The sequence below is a fragment of the Pseudopipra pipra genome, chromosome 9 (assembly GCF_036250125.1).
Source record: "Pseudopipra pipra isolate bDixPip1 chromosome 9, bDixPip1.hap1, whole genome shotgun sequence".
Classification (NCBI taxonomy): domain Eukaryota; kingdom Metazoa; phylum Chordata; class Aves; order Passeriformes; family Pipridae; genus Pseudopipra; species Pseudopipra pipra.
The window spans coordinates 13,665,535-13,680,018 of record NC_087557.1 but is presented as its reverse complement, the minus strand read 5'-3'; the positions used below and the strand labels follow the sequence as shown (position 1 = coordinate 13,680,018).

General features: G+C 42.9%; 1 long non-coding RNA gene across 4 annotated transcripts in view; it reads left to right on the top strand.

Annotated features, from left to right (window-relative positions):
• Nucleotides 1-14,484, top strand: part of LOC135418893 (uncharacterized) — a 75,721-nt gene that overhangs the window by 427 nt on the left and 60,810 nt on the right. The window lies entirely within an intron of this gene.

Here is a 14,484-nt window from a genome sequence, read left to right as displayed (position 1 = left end):
GGCTCTTAGCTCTCATACTACCTTTCCCCATCTTTGCCATCCATCCTATTGCAATTGTTTAGATTTGCCCCAATAGTAGTTTGCCTATTAGCTTTGCTAATGAATTTACTAGTACAGAAGACCACTTTCAAGACTGTCCTAAACATAATGAATGTAATTATTTAGCACAAAACCAGGGCAGCATCTTTTTCTCTCTTGACAAGAATAATTCTTTATTCTCTCATTAGCTATGTGCCTTGGTCTCAGTAAACTAGTTATTGACCTGCTCATTTAAGGAGCTTCACTCTAAATGCTTCTTCCCTTATTTAACTCAGACAAGTTCCTCTAATTTCCCCTCACCATGCAGTGCTAGCCGGTAAAATGTAACCATTGTTCATTTGTTGTGAAGAGAGCTGGAAGACAGGAAGCTATTCTTAGATGGATGCTCAGCCTCCTGAGCCCTGCTTGCTTGTCCCTGGTTATAATGGATACAAAACTGTATGGGGCTTAGTAGACATCGTGTAAACTCTATAGGAAATCTGAGCCAATGAATCATGGAGACAGACCCCCACTGAGCATTGTGTGTCTGAATAGACTACAAATAGATAGAAAAGCAGCTTAAGCAAGTGGCTTTCATATGACAAGAATGCATAAATTAGAAATGAATTGAGAGTGTCTGTTGTTTTAAAGCAGTTGGATTTTTACTTTCTTTACCATTTCCCTGTTGTAAGAAACCAGTAATTACTCAGACTACACTGCAGGCTGATGCAGAGTTTTTGCATGTGTGTGGTTTTTGTTGCTCTTTAAGCGTTCTCCATTGGACTGTGCTGGCTCAGCCCAGTGGTGCCATCCCACGCTGCCTCCCTACAGCTACCCTGTCCCGTCTGTCGGTGCCTGTTGGGACATCCTTGGAGTCTCCTACCTGGTGCATGACATAGATCCCTGGGGAAAACAGATCTCCAACGGTGCCAGGGCTCTACAGGTGCAGGTCCCCAGCCCCAGCCAGAAGCACAGCACCAGCTGAACTGGGCTTATCCCATGGCAGAAGGGGCAGTCTCTCATCTCACCCTTGCACTACTCAGTGCTGAGCAGCGGTTGGTTGCCTCCTGTTCTCCTTGGGCCATGAAGTGTGTAGGACTGCCATCAGGTAGGGCCTGACCATCAGAGAGTGGAAGGGCATGGCACTTCCAGGCAGCCTTCTCCTGAAATCAGCCATTGCCTGACCAACAGGGACATCACAGGGATACCAAGGAGGAGTGCCTGCTTGGTCTGGATCCAAGCTGTCCTGCATCAAAGGGTGGGATGTGGGTGTAGAAACTCAGATACAAGATGATGGCCATGTGATGATAGCAAGTATGAGGAAAGCGCAAAATCCCAAGATCTAGCCTTTCCCCAGCCTCATGGTAAAAGCATCACTCCAGAAGGAATTTTTTTGCATAGAAATTCAGTAGGCTCCTACAAGAGAGGGATACTCACTCACTACATCTGTGGTCTGGAAGTAGGAAACAGTCCACACTCACAAACCCCATCTCCTGCTGATCATGTTGCCAGTCCCTGCTCAGTGACAGCAAGCCAACCACCTAAGGAGCAGCTGCCATCTACCCAGCTTTCTCTGCAGCAGCACCGCAGATCAAAGGCCAGCAGTGGTAAGGGTATGTCCTTCCCTACTGCCTCTCTGGCTGGGGCCCAGCAGATCATCGGTGCTATGTCTCTGGAGACTCTGCCTCCCGCTGCAGCCTTGTGCAGCCCTGTGCAGCCCCTGCAGGGCGCAGCTGGCTGGGGGTGCAGAGGGTCCTCTTCCAGCAGCAGCTCCAACATGGGAGAGGGGGCTAGAGGATGGTGATGGTGCAGGCAGAGACAGGACAGCCTGAAGAAGGGCTGGCAGTTCTGATGCAAGCTCAGCTGCTGGCTGGGAAGAGGACATTTCCCTTTGAGAGTGCCATGTGTACTATGTCTGCCCTCATGCCTCCTGCACGTGGTGAGCTGGTTTCACAGGCAGGGTTACGGTGCTCTCAGGTCTCAGAGAGCAGTGTCAGGTGCTTGTATTTGCAGAAGAGCTGCTGCTGGCGCCCACCGTGGCCTCAGCAGCAGCAGCAGAAGTCATATCCCCTCTGAAGCAGCTGATGCGGTGGTGGTGGGTCTGGGAGCTGCTGGGTTCAAGGGTTGGCAAGTGGGGCTCTGTGCAGTGGCTGACTGCCATTTTGTTACTTGTTTTTTGGTTGTTTTCTGGCTTTTTTTCTGTGCCTTTTTTGTTAATTTTGCTATTTTCTAAAATGAAATATCCTGTCTCTAATTGTTCACAGATTGCGATAATAGACTGCGGGCAGATGGCCTGTAGTTTGTAGTCCAGCAATCATATGAGAGAGACAGCAGACCTCAGTTGTGTTTATAAATACTGGTGCTGCAGCGTCGCTCTTTCTCATGGCCCATATTCCCTCCTGCTGTAATGATCTGGGTTTCTCACTGTGTCACTTGTGCCAGAGGCCCACATGAAGTCCTTGGCTCTCTATAATCTGTGTGGCCTCTGATGAGTCTCCAGATGGGCCTCGGGGGCAGCATTGCTTCGTCTCTGTCTAGTGAGGCAAAGGGGTCTGTGTCTTTCCAGGTGGGAAGAAGGAGACACCTGAGTGACTCACCTGAAAACAAAGGGCAACAGACAAGACAGCAGAGAGACCCAGCTTGGGGGGCTGATGCCCTACAGTGAGGGCAGGTTGGGAAATGAAGATGCTGTGCCTGTGGAAAACCTCTCAGACTGTGTCCCATGGACACCTCTCCTCATTCAGCTCCTCTGCTGGTGGTATTTCAAAAGCCAGTGCCATGCCTGCCATTGCCCCACCTGAAATGCAGTTCAGCTTCACATGAAGTCCTGCAGTTTCCAGCCCCTGTGGTCTGGGGAGCTGCTCCAGAAGGGCAGTCAGGAACATGAACCACCCTATGTACACATGTCTGCTGGCTGTGGTGTGACTATGTCGTGCCAACTGCAACAAATCTATAGAAATGTGGCTTGCACAGGACAGTGTAAAAACTCATCAGGTTTTGTATTAGAAATGAAAATAAATTCCAAACTTACACACTGCAGAAAGTCGGTGCAAGGTATTTTACATGGGCATGTAATGCTAGGACAAGGGGTAATTGCTTTAAACTGAAAGAGGCTAGGTTTAGATCAGATATTACGAAGAAAGTCTATACTGTGAGGGTGGTGAGAAACTGGAACAGGTTGCCCAGAGAAGCTGTGGATATGCCCTGACTCTGGAAGTGTTCAAGGCCAGGCTGAGCAACCTGGTCTAGTGGAAAGTTCCCTGCCCACGGCAGGGAGGTTGGAACCAAATGATCTTTAAGATTCTTTCCAACCAAAAACATTCAATGAATCTGTGGTTTATATTGAAGAAGGGAAAATTAGGCACTGTAGTTTAGCTGACAGGTTTTCTCAAAATTATTCTTAAAATTAAAATATTTTTAATAGTAAAGCTTTTAGGTTAAGTATTTGATATGAGGCAGCTTACTTTCAAGGTGTTTTTTCCATTTCTCACAGGTAGATTAAAAAAATAAATGCTTTATTTTAAGCTAGCATTTGTCTGTTTGAACGTAACTGTGGCACAAAAACTTAGCAATAAACACGTTCACCTGATAAGGAAAGCTGGTTAACAGTTTTGTTGCATTTTTAAGTCTGAATAATGATGCTTTAATGCATCTTTTTCTTGACTATAATTCCAGCTTTATAAGTGTAACTTGGCTTGTCAGTGCATGAATTCTAAGATAAAAATTAGACAAATTAGGAAGAAATCTACTGGCAGTGGAGAGCAGGCAGCAGGACAAGATGGCATGACTAAAAAGTATTGTTCTGAATAGTCTTCAGCCTGAAATTTGGAAGGTTGTATAACTTAATTCTGTTCAAAACTGTTTAATTACATGTTCTATGGGGCTTATTGGTGTGTGTGACTGCAGGACCAGCTCTTGGTTCCCTAGTCATGACTCACAGAGCTGCCCATCATTGTGTGGCTGTGCAGAAGATGGGAGATGTGCAAATGTAAAAATGGTGTTCGAGGCACTGAACTGGTCCCTGATGCTCTGCAGTGTCTGAAAGAGTTTTCTTTGGGTCTTGCTGAGGACGTTGCAGGGAGTTCTCACTTCTTCTTGACTTCCTGTACTCCGAAAGGCAGAATAGGTTTTGAATGACAGCATTTTTCTATTGGCCACAAGTTTCATTCGTAATGGCAATAGCTGACAGGAAGGTAGTACGTGTGTGATACGAACCCTTCTCAATCCTCAGCAGAGGGAGTATGGTCCTGTGGCATCATGCTTTTCCAACCGGCCAGTACATTTCTTGCTCTGATAGCTCCTCTTTGCAAATCCTCATTAGTTATTTCATGTGAAACATTAGTAAGGAAAGAAAACAGGGTGATTGCAGTCACTTAATTCTACACAGATCTTCCTATTTCTTAACAGTCATCATTTTTCTGTGAAAAATGGTTTGGCACTGAAATATTAGACTGTAAATTGCAAGAGGGAGATTAATATGTCTTCTGTGTTGGCAAGTGTTCCTATTATAGCATTAGTACTGAGACCTTAAGTTTAGCTTGTTTTTAGAGGTTTGATATAACTCATAGAAACTTTGATTTGATGTGCATAATCATATTGTCTCTCTTCTACTATTAGACTGGTCTTTAATGCCAGGTTAGTTAGATTTGTTTATCTGCATTTTAACGGAATCAACTGTGTATCAAGTGATTATAATATACTTACAGCACTCCCACAATTAAGTAATTGCTAAAAGAAGGAGCAGGACAAAACATGATGAGCATGTGTTAGGAAACAGTGCTGAGTTATGAGTTCTGCCTCTACGAGACAGAAATGCATAAAGGCATGGGGAAACTGTATTCCCCAAGATTTATATTTGAAAATGTGAACACAAAAGATGAAGGGTTTAGGATCATTTTTACTTTTAGAGAGAATGTCCTTTTGAGGGTTAAGGTGCAAGCTGTTCCTTCATCTCTAGCAGTGGGCTTTGCCTCCCACCCACTAAGAGAAGAAAGTGCCCTGCGACACTCTGTGGACCTTTGGTGAAGTTACCTTTTTTAGTTGCTCTTCGGGAAGCCTTTTCTTGTTTCAGCTTGTGAGACTCTCAGGTAGTCTTGTCAGAGCTGTTATTTCCAATCTCATTGTCCACTTGTTGTATGGTACCTGAGTCCAGGACTCTCCTGTACAGTGGGGAACACATGTCCCCCATCACAGACATCTTACAGTTTAGCAGAGAGTGGAAAGGGAGACAAAAAGCCCTGTAATCACAAAGGCTTGTGCTGTGTGATAACCTTGAATCTATGGTTTATTTTTCTTCTCTGCAGATACATATTTGTAGCTAAACCCATCCTTTCAAGCTTTCTCTCACGAGACTGATCATTTCTTGGCATGCCAAGAGAAGGGGGTCAGTGATGTTCAGAGGAGCAGCTGAAGTAGCAGCGTTATACAAAGCATAAACACTTTCAGAGTCAGTAAATGAAAGCAATGTACTTTGCTCCAATACTCATCAAACAGAAAGAAGAATCTGTCTCGGCATGCTGTAGGATGATCATTAATTTTTAATAGTGTTAATGTTTATTAGTGACAGATGATTGACTTTAAGTGCCTTATGAATAAAAAATAAATTATGTGGATTTTGGGCATCTGCCTTAGATTTGTATGCAAAGCCAGTGGGACTAACCTTCACAGTTTCAGAGAAGTGTAGCTTTGATTCCTCAATGTATGCCATAACACAAGCTGTAAGACTTCTTGGGTTTTAGCTCTGATAAACCTGGAAGGCCTTTCTGTTCCCTTTCTTAGGGCACACTGACTGCTTGGGGGCTTCAGGGTGAGAGGGGAGCTCACTGCAGCTCTTTTGGCTAAAGCAGAACTGCTGGAAGGTGCATTATTCACTCTGAGACTCTGCTGGATTTCATAACACTTAAACACCTGTGTCCATCAAACAGAACACACAGGATCGCAGCTAGAGCTGCTCTTGACTTTGTAATTTCATTGACTGACAGTTTAATATCTATTTATTTTCACATCTGACTCCAGTAGAGACAGGCTGGCATCCTGAATGTCAGGATATTATGCTGACAACTGTGTTTTTTCATTACTATAGGAAAAAAAAAAAGGATTCTTCATAAGTAAAGAGGTTCTTTTCAAGCACAGCAATTGTAATAAAGACCAAATTATACTTCATATAAATTTGGTAGTAACCAGTGGTAGGTTGTGTGTACATATTTATATAGAACAAGGGCACACAGTTTTCAACTTTCTAGTAATCTGTCTCTTTTATCCTGTGAAATGCCATGTAATCATATTGTTTAAATAGCTGGAACAACTGCCTTTACACGAACTCTCATAAGCAGCACAATCATTGCTTAAATTAAATGTTTAAAATGGCCCTCTTATTTTGATTCAATTTTGTTTGCTTTCTAAACAGAAACAAGTGGCTTATCCCATCTAAATTCTACAATATTTGAAACTACTTAAGGGAACATTTCGAGAAGAGAAAAGAGAAATACATGTGTTTTGATGAGGCTGTGCTGATGTTTAGAGAAAAGAGGGTAAAACTGCTTCCATATTGGGCACTGGCCAAATGACTGATGACTCTGAATAATGTTCTCCAGATGTTAGGCAGTTAAACCAGACCAAAATGCTGTTTCTAACTTACTGTCATTCAGTGTTTACTATATAAACAGAAAATTTGTATTTAATTCCACTTTAGTTCAATGGATTGTGATTAATATTGTAATTACCCCAATTCAGAGAACTTTTTAGACCAGACTCTTCTGGGTTTTCTCAGAGCCTAGCACCATACATCAGCCCTAATTACATGTTGTATCTGACTGGGATCTGCCCTGTAATCACATGCCCTAGTGTTCCCTGAACTACAGGGTGTTGTGTCAGCAAGGAGGAGACACAACTGCACTCTGTAAAACATTTCAAGATGCTGAAATTAAATTGCATCTTATCTGGGGAAAATAAAGAATTGCTCTCAAATTCACCGCTTTTAATTTGTCATCAGGTGACATGAAATCATCTGAGCTTGTCTGATTTCTAAGCAATCACAATGTTAATTACTTTCATTAATGCAACACCTTGCTTACGATTTTTGATTTTTTTTTTTGTTATGCCTAGGTGCCTTATCTCTCTGTCAGGGTGTCGTTGGAGCATCACAGTGTTGCACACATGTGGCCAGGGGACGTGGCACTCTACTGACAGGAATAGGGCAGCCCAGTCCAGTTTTAGGTGGGCAGATACTCCCACAGTAATGCCTCTTACTGCACCACGTCTGGCTCCCCTTGCCCAGCCCTGGCTTGCTCCATGCACCATCTTCAGCCTGTCTGGCTCCTCTTGTGTTCTGAAGTAGAGTTCTGTAGGCTGGGTTTCTTTACAGGTGAAAATATTGGCTCCTCCTGTTCCTGGAGAGGCATGTCAGTGCCCACAGAAGGTTGTTGCTTTGCACTTTAGGAAATAATGGCACAAGTTGCACCCTCAAAGAGCCTGGGGTATCACATATCCCTTCAGGAACCTGATGGAGAGTGACAGCATGCCACGCTTTTCCCCAGTGTGCACCTGGGATTAGACACCTCCCTGCTGTTAGCCACTTAAAACCCCTCAAAAACCAGTCTTCTGCCAGATGTTGGGTGGTTTGCAGTTGCCACACTGTACAAATACAGATGCAGAGAGACCTACCTTGGTGGTAAAAGGTAAAGAGAAACACAGTGTTTGTACCTTTTTGAGTACGTAACCATTGGGGTCAGATTTTGCATGATAAAAGCAAAACCAATTTCCGTGCAGCTAATCAAAGGGGCAGTATTTTAAGCCTGGGTAAGGGCTTGGTGCTCTGCTTCCATTTACAGGAGTGTCAAGAGTATAGCAAGGACAAATGGGAATCATGCATGATCATAATGTTCCTATTTATATACACATAAAATAGAACAGGGTTTTAAAAGCGAATACAATTTTCTATTATAATGATACCCTTAATAACATTATGGTTTCACTGCGAAGATATAAACAAATATAATAGAAAATGAGATAATGCCATAAAATGGATGCATTATTTTTGGAATTTGAAGGACACTTGCCAGAAAACATTTACCAACTAGTGCAATCCACAGCAAATGAAATACAAACTTACCTTCTGCTGTTGTCTGGATATAATGTATTTACTGTGCAGTTTTCTTATCAGTGTGGATTTCTAAGATAATTAGTTCCTGTTGTCAAACGTATAATATCTGATCTAGAATTTACCAAAACTCACTAAACAAATGGTGAATAAGAAAAGAGATAATGCTTTTTTGAAATTCATTGGAAGATGCAAAACTGATAAATAATGTGTTTCCACAGTAGAGCTCTATAGGAGCTAGGTATGCTATGATTATCTCCAGCATTTTAGATGCTTAGATTTTGCATATACTTTGCTGGTAGCTCAATTGAAATTAACTATAATATCAAAGTAAAAATTAGGTTTGTCTCTCTTAAATTATAATATTAAAAATATTGTGCATGAGGTTAAAGCCCACTTGAACCAAAACACATCCTATGAGCATTTTATCTAGAACATTTTTTTAGAAAATATTACAGATTTTATTTATGAAATTAGTCTTATTCCTCTTATTATATAATTTATCCCTTCTATCTTTGTTTCTTCATTTTTTGGCAAAATCATGGAATACTAAAAGTCTCATAAGAGTTTGATTTTCTTTGTATCTTTCACTTCAATTCTTTGCTGATTGTGTATGTATGTGTTTCTTTAAATCATTTAACAGTCTTTTGTCACATAAATGACCAGTCTCCTTTTTCTTGTATTATGAAATAGCATAACTAGGAGTGCCAAAGCAGATTGCTGGATGGTGTTTATTACCATGCATTACTTTACCATGTCTTTACTTATCCACGGTCTTGGTGCATTTGGCAATCTGCTGATTTTCCCTTCTCTTGGAGCTGAAGGATGCCCAGGGAAAGGGACCCATCTCTCACCAGGAGCTGAGGTAGTTGGGCTATAACATAGTAGCCTGGGGCAGGAAGGCCCCTGGAGTGGAAAATGCTGCAGGATAAGAAAATGCAGAATTAAAAAAAATCAAGGATGGCTTGCGCCTTTGCTGTTGCTGGGTGACTTCTCCTGCTTTCTGCCCAGTTTAAGAGTGTCAGAACTTGAACTTCTCCCTCTTATGGAGGACAGAACTAAGAAAGAATAAGAAATGTTTGTTTCTTGTTTTCTCAAGCATGGTTTGTGATGCCCAACACATTTGGAGGTGGGCTTAGAGTATCTGGCAAGGGAGGGAAGACCTGGAGGCTAGAGCTGTCTTGCCAGTGTAGGGAAATTGGGGTGTGCCTCTGCAACGAGCTGGAAGGGGAGGAGTGCTGAGCTGCTGTGTCTGCTGGGGGCTGGGGAAGGGAGTGATGTGTCAGGGCAAAAGGCTACACACCCATCCCCTGGGGCAGCAACTGGGGCTCCAGCACATCAACACACAGTGCTGCCCTAAGCAATCCCCTGCTTGTGCATGGCCATGTCTGAAACGGGCTCTGGGAAATGATTGCACTATAGGCAGAATCACCATGTCTACCTTTAGTCGAGTTCCACTGCCTTTCGCCCCTTAACACAACACATTTTTTTTTCTGGTGCTCCCAGTTGTCTTGATTTCACAGATTATTAAGGCAGTATACCACATATGCTCTGATTATTATAAAAACACAGTTAGGTATCTAGAATGTCACTCTAAATGCTTCCTTTGCTTGTGCGATGTAGGTTTAAATCTTGAGCATGTGATTTCAACTTGCCTTGAGTGTAATAAGGAAGTAATTACTCAGCTATTGAGAAAGGTCCTAATATCATTACAGATAGCCTGGATGTTCAGGCAATATCTGCCTATTATTTGAAATGGTTTCAAAATACTTGAAAAAAACCCAGAAAAACCCCCTCGCATTCAAGTCATATGGGAAGAATATGAGTTATCATAAAAAAAGTGTTATGAGATAATTCTAAATGTCAGTTTAGCATATTTTAGCCTATTGGATCTTTAAACAGAGTTGAATAACATCTTTCATGAAGTAAATGTCTTTTTGGTAAACTGAAAGGGACAATAATATTTAAAGGTCACTTAACATGGAGAGTTGGTTCTAGTTATTATTATTGAAGATCCAGCTGTATTACCTTTACACAACATTACCCTACAAATCCTTATTAAAACTGCAAAAGCAAACCACATCTTTCCTTCTTTTCCTCTGTCCTTTCTGCCATGATCCTGAGATCTTTGATTCTGTCTTCTCTTTATGTGTAACAATTTCTCTAGTGAATAGCACTGGATGATCCTCACTCTGCTTCTGCCACGCTGCATCCGAAAGAGTCATACATTATAGTTGCTGTCAGTGCTGCCAACTAGGAAAAACCCTCTCATTTCTACATTACATTTCAGCCTCCCACGTATGACATGAGCTACCCTGCAAACAGTTGTTTAATAGTTTTCAGCTGCTTAGGAAATGGTAGTTGATTTCAATTTTTTTTTTTTTTTAAAGAAGTTGCAGTAGCATGTTGTATGACTGCTACTGTGTTTAATTGGAAGCAGGCAGGCTGTCTGTCTGCCCATCGCACTGCCCACCCAGCCATGACCAATTGGTATTAATAGTCTGCACAATGCGATGATTCATTTACTCACAGGCACCCTCTACTCAGAGAACTCGCCTGGGAAGGACTCTCTCACAGGGTGCATGTCTCCCCAGGGCTGGGGGGATATATGTGGGGATGTGCTGCAGGCTGCCAGCACAGGGCTGGCAAGGTGAGGGCTCTGTGCCCCTGCACACTGTGGGGTGACAGCCATGGGGGCATGGCTGTGGGGCATGAAGGAGGACTTGTCCCCACAGCCTTCTGCCAGTGCTGTGCTCTGCTTCAGTAGGTTTCCCCTTGTCTTTTAGCCACCTAATCACAAGTGTGAATACGTGGAAAGGAATAGCAATTACAGAGCAGCTTTTGAAGCCTGCAGAAGCCAGTGTGAGCTGTAAGGGAGGTGCATGGGATGGAAGAGTTTGCTCTGCATTTGTGTCTGCATCTGGACACTGTGCTGGGCTGTGCTCATAGCCCTTTCATTACTAAGCCAGCCTTGAAAAAAGAGGCAATTAGTTGGTTTTGCTGAGGATCCCTGAGGGGAATTTGCTGCCGGGGCCTGGTGCTGCTGAGAAGGGTGTTAGCATGGATGAGGTGGCTGGCCAGGGAGTGAAACGGAGGTGGCGAGTGTAGAGAAACCATAGTTATTTGGGAACCCTTTCAGTCAAGGTGAACATAGAGGAGGGCTGTAGCAGGCTGTTACCCTGCTCCTGGGCACCTGGAGGATGAGCAGGGACAGTATGTGCCAGGCCCTGTTCCTGACGGGCAACTCAGGTGTAACCCTCCTATTTCACCATTTAGAGAGAATTTAGGTAAAGAGATGTGAACTGTGCTGTGTTGCTGTGTCTGATGGAGCCAGTGCTGAGGGCAGCCTTGGGATCCTTTCCTTCAGTAGTGGAGATGTATCCTCTGTGCCCAGAAACAGTGCAGTGCTGAATGATGTACTAAATGCAGTGTGTTGTTTGTAAAATGGCTTCTATGGAGAGATTGCAAAAGCTGACTGTCAGATTTTTTTATCCTAAGAAACCTCAAAAAATAAGTCATGGTTTCTATTTTCACAAAAGCATAGGTGATCTTATGCAAACGGAATGGTTTGCTACAAGTTGTGGCTTTCATGAGGTATACCAGCTCCAGTAACAATCTCTGGTAACTGCTAATGTGAACATGAGGATTTGGTGGGTAGTGATCCCCTACCCATGGACTCCAGGGAGAGGTGTTGGTCAAGGCAGAACAGCACTTTGCCTATAAACTGTGTTTGTCCAGAATCAGGACACATCCATGGATGTGACTTAATTACCTGATGATGCCAGTCAGGAAAATCACCCACTTGGAAAAGGACCCTGCATAGACCTATTATGACTGCTTCCATACAAGGTTGTCCAGCAGCAGGTCATGGTTTTGGGGTAGGGAGGAGGGCTTGAGAGTTTCCAGGCATTGCCTCTGCTTCAGCAGGTGCCTTGGTTCCCCAAGATCTGCCTTCACATCTTGGAGCAGTCTGAAAGGTTTGGTCTCCTGGGCATAATAGCTTTTGAATATCAGAAGAGCACAGACAGACCGTGATCTGGGCCACACAAGGGGTTCAGTGCTTGGGTAGCTAATAACTGTGTTGTGCCCTATCTCCAGCCAGCTCTCTGCCTCAGTGCAGCTCAGCAGCTGGTTCTCCTGGCCTAAGCACATGCTGCTATTAAGGTAGTCAGGTTAGCAGCAGGTGTGCAGGTAACAACAGCACAGGTGGCTGGAGAGGGTGGAGGGCAGCTGTGTTGGGAAGTTGTTTGCTCTTGGCTGTTTTTTGCAACCCATTAGGCTTGAGGCTGCAGAGATCCAGAACTAACACTAGTGGGACACTGCAGAAATCTCCCCTTTCCATCGTCGTGGGAAGCTCCAGAGTGCCAAGCCCAGTGATGCTATTCTAGTAAACCATGAAAACATACAGAAGCATTTAGCCTTCTGTTTTTAGTGTTGTAGGCTCCTTCATGAGCTCTATATCTATAGTTACCCTCTCGTCAAAAAATGAGCCTTCCTGTTTGTGTTTTCCAGGGCTGTTTCCAAAGCATCCTAACTTCCTTTCTTTCCTTGTTTCTTTTGTGGATGAAAATCCAAACCCACACAAGCACGTAGACTCAGAACTTTTATTTCCTTGCTTCTGATGTCCTTGGCTCCCTCTAAATGAAAGATTTTAAAAGTGCCACTTTCCCAGCTTAGTGTCCTCTCCCCTCTTGTTCACTGAAGACCTCGCTGGTCTAAATATAGGCTCACCTCCTCCAGGCACAGGAGAGCAGGACTGCACTGCAGCTGTGGAGATGATGGAAGTGTTCCCTTTCCTTTTAGCAGCTATATTGGCTTCCATGATTGAAGCCTTATCTTCTGCAACACTGCTGCAGCCTGGTGCAGCCGGGGGAGGGTGTCTTCAGCAGTGCCCTTGCCCAGCCTTAATGCCCTTGCTCAGGGCTTGCAGAAGGTGTAGTTTTGGACCTGGCCATAAAGGATGGATGGGGTGGGAAGGCAGGGCTGAGGGCTGGGACACCTCCACCTGTTGGGGTGGAAGGCTGACTACTGCACAGCTCCTGCGGGAGGAGGTTTGTGGTGGGGAAGGAAGTGGGGACAGCATCTCTGGGGCCATGGAGGGCTCCTATTCCTGAGGAAACACAGAAAGCTGAAAGATGCTCCATCTGTCCTTTACCCCTCTGATAAATATTCTGCCCTATGCCCTCTAGATGTTAGAAAGAAAACATGATTAGAAAGGTGAAATGCTTTTATTTGTGAAATATTAACTTTATGTAATATATATTCAAAAGCAGATACTCATTTAAAGGTTATATTTAATATAGCTCTGCCCCAGTTTTTCTTTTTTATTATTTTCTTATACATCTTTTCACTTTCTAAGGCAATGCTCCAGTGACTACTGCAATATAATAGCTGCTTTCTCTCTCAGTACACAATTTGACAGCATTTATTCTTTCCTTCAGTGAACATAATTACTTCACATATGGAACCTGTGATAGCCTACAGGCATCTGAGAGAAACCAGAATCATACAATCTGTCCCCTTTGTGAGCTTAATTTACATTCACAAGTGTCATTTTAATAGTGCTGGCAACATGTAGGATAAAAATTACAGGTCAGCTGCAGCATGTCACAGGGAACTGTGCTTAAGTCAATAACATGGTATTATTACATTCTGGATAATTTTACAAGGTAGATCTCACAGAAGGAATTTGACCCCTATTTCTTTAGTTTTCTGCCTTTTGGTTTCCTCCATAAGGTATTTCATTTAGAAATGGATGTTGCAAAACTGCAAATGTGTTGACAAAGAGGTTAGATTGTAGTAGGCATTTCCAAATCTGAAAGCAACACCTTTCCCTTGCTTCAACTTGTAGCAGCATTTAGAATTACTGTGCTTTGGCATATTAAAAATTTGCACTGTTAATTCTTGAAATTTGTTTTCCTGATCCATGTAATCAAAATACTGAGGGGCATGGCCTTATGCCTTCTGATTTCATACAGTTGACAGAAGTTTGAGCTTTCTGCAACTGATTATTTTTTAGCCAGCTAAAGCAGTCTCAGGCCAGGCACTTTACAGACATTTTGTACAAGAAAAATAGTGAATGTCACAGGGACATGTTATATATAGAGCTATGTACAATTCATGATTTAATTTATATATTTATAAGATGATAATAATAATAGCTAATTTCTCATACTGGCATCTGTAATATAGATAATCTAAGAAACATCAGGTGATTGATTTTAGTAAAAATTTGGGTTGGGATAGAGCACTCAGTTCAAATATAAAATCAATCTCAGTTACGATTAACTGATTATTTTCAGTTTTTGCGAAACCCATAATTTACTGCAGTTTAAGTTTTCAAAGTTTGCTTAGGGGAATACACAGGG